General features: G+C 42.2%; 1 long non-coding RNA gene across 1 annotated transcript; it reads left to right on the top strand.

Annotated features, from left to right (window-relative positions):
- The first annotated feature begins 4,230 nt into the window (after window positions 1-4,230).
- On the top strand, window positions 4,231-9,762 carry LOC135412469 (uncharacterized). The gene is made up of 3 exons (XR_010429664.1): window positions 4,231-4,490; window positions 5,999-6,193; window positions 8,808-9,762. It is a non-coding gene; the product is annotated as an uncharacterized LOC135412469 (long non-coding RNA).
- Window positions 9,763-11,947: the final 2,185 nt, after the last annotated feature.

The following is an 11,947-nucleotide window of genomic DNA, read 5'->3' as shown; positions in this document are numbered from 1 at the left end:
ACTGAGCTGGAGCTGGGCCACAGAAAGCTACACTTCTGTCTTGCCTGAGCTTAACTGACACACAGTACATTTTCTAGGACTGAGATTTTTAGACAGCAAGGGAAAAAATCGGTTTCCGTATTTTTGAGGTATTGCTGTAGATGGATGCGGGCTTGGGCCTTTTCCTGCACCCCAACATAAAACACATGTAGAGCTGGGCATGCAAACACTCCAACCTGCATGAGCAAATCAGCCACGTTTGTTCTCCTGAACATTTCCCTCATGGGTGATGTGGATTCGTAGATGTGCCCCCTGATACAAACCTAACTGGAGTCCTTCAGAGCCTTTGAATGAGACCCAAATCCTCACTCTGTCCATATTCACATGGCCCAAGGCTGCCAGGATGGTGCCTGAAGCATCCTTAGGATGGGGATGAGGATTAGTTTTGGTTTTGTTTTTCTGTGCAGGGGTTTGCTGTCTTGTGCTGAGTGGTTCTGTGCTGAACTTCGAGGTCAAATCTTGTAACTGACATTATGTTGTTGTTTTGTTGTTGGTTTTTTAAAGACAAAGGAAAAATTCCTGCTTTTAAAACAGCATTGTGCCTTATTTTCGTCCATTACTCAGAACAGGTTTAGGTTGTCCTATTCAGCAATTTCCACTGGTGTTGCACACCTCCAAACCTCCTTCATGCCCTGATGGTTATTGGTTTTGGTTTTTAAAACTCTCTAATTTTGTTTGTTATTTGGAACATGCTCTCTGTGTGCATCTGAAGATCTGAAAAAAGGACAAAATTGTTTCCTAGTACAGGAGTTTCTTCCTTCTCCAGTCCTTGTTGAGAGGAAGTGGCAAACCCTGAGGGGAAAACATTCTCCCCCAAAGCAGTTGTTATGTTTCTTTCAGACATTTATAACTTTAAATTTTCCTTTTTATTTCTGTAGAGTTGCTGGTCTAAAATTTTTGTTCTGACACTGTGGGTACTGTAACACTACTGCTTCTGGGGAATTTTGGTGCTGAAGATAGGGGGCTAGGGAACACAGGAAAAATTGTTATTTGTAAGGCTAACATCTTTCTTGCTGAAAAAGTCTTGCCATCTTGCCATTTCTGTATCTTTTCCGTTTGAAGAGCTCCATCTCCCTGGGCAGCTACTTTCTTTGGCAGGCATTCTTATCAGAAACCAAGTAATCCAGAAAATAGCCAAAGGATATTTTTTCCCTCTAAATCCTTCCTCTTTTCCTGAAGTACAGCTTCTTTTCTTCTTGGTTGAGTGAGTGAAGACTGTGAGAGGAAGTAGGTATGAATGAGATATGAAGTTCCTCTGTTTTTTTCTAGTGTTTTATTTTTTTGGGAAAGAACTCCCAAAGTCCTCAGAAAGAAGAGAATGGAACAGGGGAGTTACACAGGAAGGGAAAAAAGGAATTGTTTGGAGATGACTGCCCCACCCTATGTTTGGGAATGAGATACCAGCTGGGTAATTTTCTTTGGCTGAACTTCCTCATTTCAGAGGTAGGAAGGAATTCTTCCTCTCCCTCACAGTTGCCTTAAAAACTGCATACATGAATACAAGTTTAGAATAATTTTTTTTTTTAAATTTCTTTTTGAGTCCTGAAATTCCTAAGGTTGTGTGAGCAGTGAAGTGTTTCCTTAAAGCAAAGAAAAAAACCACAAAATAAACAAGTGAGGAGCTCAAGTACTCAAGCAGAGCTGTGATGATGTTAACAGAGAGGCTGTGAAGAAGCACACCAGGGAGGGCATAGAGGATTTGGATTGCACATCCTACAGCAGAGCGAGTAGATCTCTGTTAGCTATACATTGATTGGCACAGGAATGCAATTAGACACCAAAAAAGGCAAAATGCTGTGCTTGTAAATGCAGAGTTTTCTGTCCAGAGGTGCGTCTTTGAAAAATCCCTGGCTTGTTCAAACTTTGATCTCATTGATCAGACGTTAGCACCAGGTAATTAAATGATAAAATAGAAAGAGAGAGTCCAATAAAAGCTCCTTTTTTTCCTTAATGATGATGAACTTAACATTCTTGGTATCTGTTTTCAGGCAGAAGAATTACATTTGGTATCTAGTCAATAGTGCATTTGCTTATTAATAGAGCAAATGATTTAAAATTAAACAAATGACCACTCAGATATTTATGAGTAGACATGAAAATGCCTGTAGTTCTAATATGGTGCTCAATTTCTTTTAAAAAGTAAAGTAACTTTCTCCTACTCTGTAATAGTTCCTGGCAGATTGTGCTTTACTAGAAGAAGGAATGGCAAAGGAAGTAAAATAGTCCCAGTCCCATCCCCTTTATGCATTACCTGCTTGGTCTGGCACAAAATGCCTTTTTTTTTTTTCTTGTACTACACCACCATCTGTGTACTGGGGAGAAAAAACTGATTTTTAGTCTCAGGAAAGGATTTGTAGCCAAACCCATTAGTTCTTCTAGGTGTGGGATTCAGCTGAAAAAAACCTTCTCTGGCTTTTGGGAATACTGAACTGAAGGGAGTTAAAAAAGGTAAATACCATTCACTCAGAGACCGAGCTAAGATTTAGGGGGTTAATGTGCATCTGATGGCAAGATGAGAGGGGAGGGGGCCCAAGGTGCCTGGCAGTGGTGCGAGGGCATACAAAGCTCTTTACAGTTTTGAAAACATTGAACCTCTTTTGCTGCTGATAGGTGCTCAGAGCAGTGCTGTATCATCCCTGTTTCACTGGTGTTGGGAGATTTGCTGGAAACAAACACTCAGAAAGCACTCAGGAGTGTCCTGTGCAGTGGAGGTGGGAGTGCGAGGCAGTAGAAGTAATACAGGGAAGTTAAGTGAAAAGCTTTTTAGGTGGACATGCAGGCTGAACAGACCTCTGACACAAAGTGTGATTCTGTTAAAGGATATAATGCCATGGGAGCTGGGTCATACCAGGAAGCCTGATTCCCTTTTATACCCTTCCTGTGTTGTGCCCTGATTCCCTTTGCTACCTCTGCTCTGACCTTTAGAAGCCCCAGGATGGGCTTTCCCCTCCTGCAGACTGACTTTCAACGAGTGCCATGGAAGGAGTTAAGGATGCAAGCTCAGCCTGAAGCTCAGTTTCCTGGCTTATGTTGGTTGTTGCCAAAATCTTAATGTTGTTTTAATGCATTTTTGTGTTCGTGAATCCATTTTCCAGAGCTGCCGATTGCACACACTGACCCTTTTTATGTGACTAAAAGCCAGCTGTAGTATCCTTGAAGAATCAAATGCTCTCATAGTTCTGGAAATTGCTCTGGGTGTGCATGCATGTTTATTTGTGCGTCAGCTCTTTTAATCTTTCTACTGAAAACCTAATATACTGTAACTGGGACATTTTCAAAAAAAGAGAACACTTCAAAACAATTCTAAATATAAATTAAATCCATTTCCAAATGGCTTGTTAAAAAATGCAGATGGTTTATATTTATTATATAATTTTTTTGTTTTATCACCTTGCAAAGTTTTACAGCATAGAATCTTATTTAATGTGGGGGCATTTTAAGCAGCAATATTAGACAGCTGTATGTGCGTCATACTCAGAGATTTTTACAGGATATTAAAGTTGGTTCTGATGTAACCTGCTGTTTTGAGCAGCGTAGATTAGGTATTTTCCAAGTTTGTAATTCTTTTTTTCTAAGTAGGTGCCTTTTTTTTTTTTCCTTCTCTCTCCCTCCCCAAATATACTTTTAGTGCTTGATTCCAATTGTCCTCAAGGTGTAGGGAAATTCAGGCCAGACTGATTGAGAAACTGCTCTCTGAGACTATGTGAATAACAAAGCGTGGCCCAGATATTATCTCAGCCGAAATTAGGGATAATTATAGCAAATTATATACATAGTTAAAATAAATAACAAAGCACAATGTTCATATTCTGGTGATTAATTTTTTTCCCCCAAGTTCTGTTTGACTTTACAATTTTTCCATTGCAATCAACATGAGAATATTGCTGGGGTAGCAGCAGCACCTGAATAAGTGCCAGCCCAATTTTTTTTCTTTTTTTTTTTCCTCTCAGCCTCCAACAGGCACAAGCAGGTTTAATGTTAACCCAACTAAACTCCAGCTCCTCTGCTGGTTCTCACACCCTCCAGGTCAGAGCTAAATCCCCTATTAATTAAACAGAAATTATATCTGAAATAAATCACTTGGTGCAAGAAATCCACGGTGGAATTTTTTGAAAGATGTTTGCAATAATTAAACATTCTGTGACTGGTGACATTTTAAATAACTCTTAAAATACCAACCTGTGTTGATATTTAAAATAGGCTCTTCAGTGGAAAGGCAGTGATCCCACTGAACAAATAATATAAACCACGTCATCGTATAAGAAGGGAAAAAAAAAATCATCCAACAGCAGAAAAACCCCAACTCTGGTCCCTTCTGTTTTCATACGGCAAGAGTCTTGAAAGTGCTTGGAAGATACAGGTTGGGGATAATTCTGGAGATCCTTGTGAAGTAAGAGCCGATAAACTTTCAATATCTGCTGACTCCATCCCAGGCTGTTGGAGGATGTGAGGTGGGTTTGCTGGATCACGGGTGTAGGAACAGAAGGGATCATGGATTTTGGCTGGTCTTTTAGGGTTTTGCTCTCTGCCTCCTCCTGCACTGCACCTTTCCTCCTGATCTGGCAATTTCAGGGACATTTTGTGCAATCAAGCAGAAGCCCAGAGTATTTCGTCAGCGTCCCCAGGCAATGTGCCACTATGGCTGATGGGAACTTGCAGCAGTTTTGCTGCACGTTGCACAGGCTTGTTTCACCCTCTGCCCACTGGCTTTGGAAAAAATACAAACAAAATAACACCCCACCATCACCAAAAGAGCCCTGCCATAGTTCCCTTCTCCCAGAGTATGTGGGGGAAACGAATAGTGAGTCTTGCCCACATGCAAGGAGAGGAGGTAGGGGACTGCTGGTGTAGAAGAAATTGTGTACCTTGATGGTGGTGGATGGTCTTTTTGGCCGGTTGGAACACCTCAGTGCAATGCCTCTTGCAGGCTGGAGAGAGGGAGAGGTTTGAGTGTCTTGTGACAGCCAGGTTGAGGGTCAGTGTAGGCAAATTGGGTTTTGCACTTCCCTCTTGTGCTGATGGTCTAAGTGACCCCAGCTAGAAGGAAGCAAAGGAGAGCAGCTCTGCACTGTGCCCTGAGAAGGCAGAGTTTGTCCAGAGCTGGGCAGACCTAGGGACCCCTCCAGGCCTGTCCTTCCTCTGCCCTGGTCTTTGTGAGCTCCTGCAGTGCTAGAGCAGGCAGAGTTGCCTTGAGGTTAAGGTGCAAAACCATGATGGTGATGAGAAGCATCTTTGTGTGGGAAGTGCAGGCATCTCACATGGGTGTACTTCCATGCTTTCATTACAGGTGTAATGGGTTATGGAAATGGATTGTATCTATCCAGTGACTGAAGACTCTCTTACGCTGTAGCTGTGCTCCAATTCCTGCAAGATGTCTCGTGTCCATCCCCTTTCCCAAGCAAACTGTCACTGCTGCATGTTCTCTTAGCTCAGCTGCCTATTGCTCCCCATCTAGGTGGACCATTCCACTCACCTGTAGTCTCTTGTGTCCTAAAAAGGACACTGTGTGCTACCTAACCCAGTATTGACCTGCTTACCAAAGGAAATCTTGTTTGTCTTGATTTGGTCTTGGTTTTTTTTTTTAAACTGCATTTTACATTCCACCTGGATTTTATAGCAGGCAATTTCAGTGAGAGGCACAGGGAACCAAGAGACTTGGCATGTCTTTACTTGAGGAAAAACTGTCCTTCCTACTGCTGCAGCAGTCTGGCTCCGTGTCTGGAGCTTCCTTGTTTTTTGCTGGAGCTTCTTTCCTGGCTGCCCACAGGGAGTGGAGCTGAGGAGGGTGCATGGCCAAGGAACATGGGCAGCGTGGTGCTCGTTTGGAACAGTCGGGTGGCAGCTCAGACGAGCAGCTTATACCTGCGGGTTGGATTTATGAGCATTTGGGAAACCACAGCTATTCTACTTCCACCAAACCCAGGTCTTTGCCAGTCTAATCCTGTTTTTCTCCTTGAAGGATTAGTTTCTAAGTTTGGGACAAATCTTTCTGGGGGAAGAAGAGGAGGAGTGTGCAAACACAACTCTCGTTTGGAACAAGAATTAAGAAGATAAAATGCGAAGAAGTGCTGACTTGGACTGACCTAATCGCCATGCTGTAGTTCAGGGATGTGAGCCATGAAGCTGAGGCTGGACTGCAGAAACACTTGGACAGGTAAAATACAATAGTTCCTCTCTGTGCTGCTGAGTGAGTGTCCTCCTCCTGGTTTAAGGCCTAAAGGTCTGGCAGTCAGTGCCTGGTGACTGAAGTTACAATGATCCCCAGCCATGGCACCACTGCTCCAAGCCTCTTGAGCAGAGAGCTGGAGGGATGGGCTGGGAGGGTTTCCAGGCTCTGCCGGCCGGGCTGAGACCCAACTGTGATGCCCCTCCTGCCAGAGAAGCTGGGCTGGGGACACTCAGTCTCATGTGCCCATCAAGGTGATTTCTTGCCATTAATTATTGGTACTGGCAGATGTAAATTATTGCTTGTTCCAATTGCTTGATGCTTTTAGGTGGGGGTGGAGAGCTGTACCCCGAGGGACAGCGCCGTGGTTTATTGCTCTTTGTTATTAATGATTCGTGAAGCACCGATTAGGCTGGCACTGTGAGCGCTACCAAAGGGTAGGTCGGAGATCTGCGGGGCATGGGCGGCCACGGCACCTCCTCCCCTTCCGCGGCGGCAGAGCCGGGGCTCGAACCCGCAGTCCCCGGTGCCGCTGCTGCGGCGGGTTGACGGCAGAGGGCGCCGAGCCCCCAGACACGGCGGGGAGAGGGAGCCAAGGGCAATTCCCAAGGGCTTCCCGAGAACCACGGGCTGCCCTCCGGCCGTCAGAACCCCTAGGGACACCACCCCCTCCCATTCTTGCCCCGTGTGCCCTTCCTTACTGGCATGGCAACAAAAAAAAAAAAAAAAAAAAAAAAAAAGAAAAATTAAAAAACCCAAACAAACCGAATTTTAGCCAGACCAAACTGTTTTTCCCTGTGGAAGCGTCGCCCCGCTGTGAAGGGCAGCGTGGGGATCACTGCAGCGCTGGCTGCGTGGGCCGGGGCTGCACAAACCCAGCCTCGCTGACGCTCGACCCCGAGCCCACGCAGGGAGCACTCACCATTATATATATTTGTTGGACCAGGTTTCTGGCACGTTGGGGTGCTTTAAACTTGAGCGGATTCATGTACAAATCAATTCAGAATTGGGAAACCATCACTTCCCTTATATATACATCTCTCCTGCGTTACCAGTTTTCCAGCTGGGAAGGCTGGCAGGTAGACAGCTTCAGGGGTGGCTGCCAATGCTGATTCATGACCCAACCCACAAAGGATATTAATATGGTACCATAAGAACATTTTCCCCTCAAAGACAATGAATGTGTAATTTCTGTGATGCAAGTGGAGGTCAGTCTGATGCTGCTCTCCTGCCAGGAAGTTATACAATAAGTTTATAAGTATACTTGTTGGACAGAGCCAAAACCTCAGAATCCCTTTCAAAGCCAGTTTTTTACCCCATTTGGTTTACTGTGAGCCCCTGGGTTTTGGCCAGCTATAGACATAACATAAATTAATTTTATTCTGCAATTTTAGAAGGCACTGTAAGGTTTAAGAATATTTTTTCCAGTTGTCACGTTTCTAAATATGCTCTTTTTTTCTTGCCATATTCAATGCCAAAAAGCACAGCTTAGGAATGTAGTAGGAACATAGGAATTGCCACAACGGTCCATCTTGTCAGTCTCCTGTCTCTGTCGGCTGCTGGTGCCAGATGCAAATTCTTGAAGCAACTACGTAAAAGAAGTTCTCCTAAAATAAAAAATACTGAGGTGTGGCGGGAGGGAAGAAAAATAAGAGTTGCAGGAGGGAGTGGGCAGAAAGACTTTCAAATTATTTATTTATTTATTTATTTATTTATCTATTTATTTATTTATTCCAACTACCTACAGATTTGTTTTACAGAACTTTAGGCTGATTTATCGTTTTACCTTCTCTTGCTGAGTAACCCTCAACTGTGCCACACATGGGAGGCAGCAAAAAAAGAGAAGGGAGCTTCTTACTTTTTGTTTCAGGAGAAGGGAGCTTACTTTCTGTATCAGGAGGGGACGTAAAAGGCTTTAAAAGATGACAACAATTTGTCAAAGAAAGATCATGGGAAGATGGAGCAGATCATTTAACAGAGGCGACAGCCAGGATGCCTCGTGGAGCGCAGTGCCGGGAAGCAGGATATGCTGAATATCCTTACGGCAAGTTCATCTAGCCTGTCTAATGGCTAGTTATTGTTTGAAGTGCTTGCATGAAAGCACAGCACCGTGTGAGAGCTAGAAAATTCAATGGTACAAGGGAGTTATTTAGCTTATGCCCTTGAGATTAATCACAGGCTCAGTAACTTAACTCCAGAGTGATCTCTTCCTGCTGTAATGTGACTTAGATAGCAACAGAGCAGCCAAGGACTGGGCAGTTTGCAAAAAATCATAATGTCAAATATCTTGATGCCAAACTATTCTGATGTGGAGTGGAATCGCCAGTTCCCGACGTGCAGCTTTGCAGCCAGCGGAGCAGCAGGACTCGCTCCCTGCCTCGGTTAATCCGCTGGAAAACTGTGTTCCTTATCGCCCTCGGGAGCCCGTCAGGGTTCAGTCACGACAAGGCAAGGGAGGGAGGAAGCAGGTACAGATCTCGGGGACGCTGCTGTGAGTTGTGAACGTTCCCGCTGATGTCTGTGGAATCATTTTCCGTGCTGTAAAAGAGAGTGAAATATCCTCCAGGTGTTCGGTGTCGAGGACTGTGATCTGATCTTTTAGCAGGTTCATTAGCTGGACGAAGGGGACTCTCACTCACGGCATTTCCTGGTGCTTTCGTGTGCTTAGTGGAGACTTCAGACGAGCATTTCGGTGCAAAAGCATACAGAAAATTCAGTGGATTAGAAGAGGCTTCTGTATAGAAGTTACTAACCCTGTGCTGGATCATATTCATAAGCGATTTTAGGGATCAACATATTCCTTGTTCAAGAATCTTTCCATCCTTGCTGATAAGTGTGCTGGATGAAGGGCATAATTAATTTAAATGAATGTCTTGTGCTTGTTTCTGAAGCTTATCCAACATGGATCTTGTTCACTGAGAAGGAAAATAAATGCTTTTTTCTTCTATTTATTGCTACTCTGGTGTGGGCCACCTACATACAAGGAGAGATTTTTTTCGATACACGTCCCCCCAAAATGTCACCCTAAATGATCAAGAGGAGAAAAAGTAAAAAGGACATTCCACATACATAAAATATGTAATTAAAATGATGAATTATTGTAAGATAGAATATTAGCCTTTTGACATTTTAATCTGAGCAGGAGAGAGTGAGAGAGTGAATTCGGAGCCGCTCAATTAAATTTAGAATTTTTTACCCTCCATTGTTATGAATAAATAGAAAGATTCTGTAGCAGTCTGCGGAATTATTAATTGCAAGCACTGTAGAAGGTGCATGCACCGTATCATGAAATGGAGTATCATTGTTAGTGACTATATTTCTTGGTAATTAAGGCCCAGACTAATGATGCAAGTTTTCTTCAGCATGATTTTCATCTGATTATGAGGCTGCTTCATTAAGAGCACTCAGACTAACGAGCTGTAGCTGTAATAAAGTAATTTTCTGTCTTGTGCTCTGATTGATAAAGAGTTTCTATAGCTAAAAGGAATTGAAAATATAATTATAATTAGAAATGGTTGAATAAAGTTATTACAGGATTGCTGAAGGGTAGTGCAATTGACACCATAATGTTTTTTGGAAGTGTGCATCTTAAAATTAGACTTTATAAAAGGAAGGGGGAAAAAAAAAGCAACCCGCAACCCCAAACCCTCTGTGCTAATAAATGGGCAGAATGTTGCTGCTTCCATAAAATGAACTGTTAGATTAAAGTAAAATGAGGTTTTCCCACATTGTTCAGAACAAGAAAAACATATGCAGGAAGAATGCTGTTGCCTTTCTTCCCAGCATTCCTCTTAAGTGAAGTAAAGCTTATGAAAGTGCTTTTTACTCCATTTATAAAAATTTTCATGCTGCCATATGTTACAAAAAAGATCTTTTTGATTAAGCTGATGTGTTTTGAAGCATACAGTATAATTTTGGAGTTTCCCTTTAAAAATGTGCAAAGAGTTATGTGAGTTATGTGAGTCTTTTCTATATATTTGCATACAGTAACTAGTGGTCTTTAAATATGTTTTTTGAATGGAGAGGTTTTCCTTTCTTTCTCTCTTTTTTTCATCTCCTTGCATTGGCCAATATCAAAATATAACTGGGTCAAATACAAGGTCTCTCTTTTTTTCTCCAGGGGAAGCAAATCGACTTTTTATCCCAGAAACCTTATTCTTTTTTTATGATGTTCATATTATAAACAGCACAAACTCTGTTAGAGCAATCCTTTGTGTGTATGTCATGGGATATATATGCTATGTTGATAGAAAATACTATAATAAGGCTTTTATTTAGAATTAGCTGATGCACTTTAGTACTCAGAAGTTGTTTGACTTATTTAATTTGGAGGCTTTCTGTATTGCTGTATCTCCCTCTTTGGAAGTCATGCATATATTTTAAAGCTACAGTTATGCACATTTGGTTATGTAAATCTGTCCCATGCAGACTCCGAGGAACTTTATTGTATTGGATTGAACCAAACAGTAGATCATCTAGATGTATATTTATGCTAATTAACTTAAATCCAGCATTTTGCATTGATTGCTCAGTCATAATGCTTTTTGGAAGATTTTTAGAATTTTTGAAAATCATTCTTAACACATTATATGGTGATAAAAGTGTGTTATTGGAATACCATTAGCAGGAATAAAAAAAGAGCAGAATTTTATTGGTTGTTCATTGAAAATGTTAGCTGTGATTAGTTACATAATCCTACATTAACCTGTAAATTAAAATTCCTTGGTGCAATTTGATGGCTGATTTAATTTTGTCTTTCTTTGTTTGCCGCAGGCTAATTCCATTATGAATTCTTTATACAGCCTTTTCCCTCAATGATTAGCAGCTTCTACTCAAGTTCTGATTACTATTGTACACTTAGCACTACATAAAGCTGGGGATTAATATTCCCCTGAAGAATTGTTGCTATGGATCTGCTCTATTCCTTCTAAGAGATGTTTCTGCAGCTTCAATTGTCCATAAATTATGATCTCTAGTGAATTATCAGTGGGAGTGAACTAAGCTTAACAAGCTGAAGAGAGCACTCTAGTTCTGAAAGAAAAAGGGAGAGAGAGATAAAAAGATTCTCAATTATTAATTGCAAGGTTTCCATAATACAGAAGTGGTGATATTTTCCCTATCTTCATTCCTGTGAGCATGTAAGAAATCAGGGTGAGTCAAAAACACCGAAGTCCTAACCCCCTCCAGCACTTAGAGATAAAACCTTCAGGAGGATCTTAATTATGTGGAGATGGAGGTGGAAAAACCAGCCCTATCACCCTGGGTTTTAAGTTTGTATTTTGGCTCTTCTCATCTCTGTCCTCCTGGTATAGTTTCCAGTCTGTCGATAGCCCGATTAGTAGCCTGGCTCAACTGCCTTTAAAATATAGTTGGGATTAATAGGGGATTTAATTGTAGATGTTTGAGGAGCTTTCATATTTGGAGAGGTTTTATTAAGAGACAGCTATTCCAGTTCAAGTTTGCGAGCACTTTGCTATGCTCCCATCTGTTCTCCTTTGTTAGGGCTTTAAAGTCGTATTTCTCGTACTGATTCATGGCTGTTTTCCTTCTCCTTCCCTGAAAAATGCGTTCTGAAGGCTGGACTGCAGTGTTATTCTTTCTTGCTGGGTATGTTCGATTTTCCTAATTGAGAGGATCATGTCCTCCTGCTTTCCAGCCCCAGCCAAGCCCCCTCCTGCTCAAACTTCAGACTGCAGAGTGCTGGGGGTAAAAGGCTGCTGCAGACCTGACTTTGCATGTGCC

Source organism: Pseudopipra pipra, chromosome 3 (genome assembly GCF_036250125.1).
Source record: "Pseudopipra pipra isolate bDixPip1 chromosome 3, bDixPip1.hap1, whole genome shotgun sequence".
Classification (NCBI taxonomy): domain Eukaryota; kingdom Metazoa; phylum Chordata; class Aves; order Passeriformes; family Pipridae; genus Pseudopipra; species Pseudopipra pipra.
Note: the sequence above shows the minus strand (reverse complement) of the source record. Positions and strands in the feature narration are given on the sequence as shown.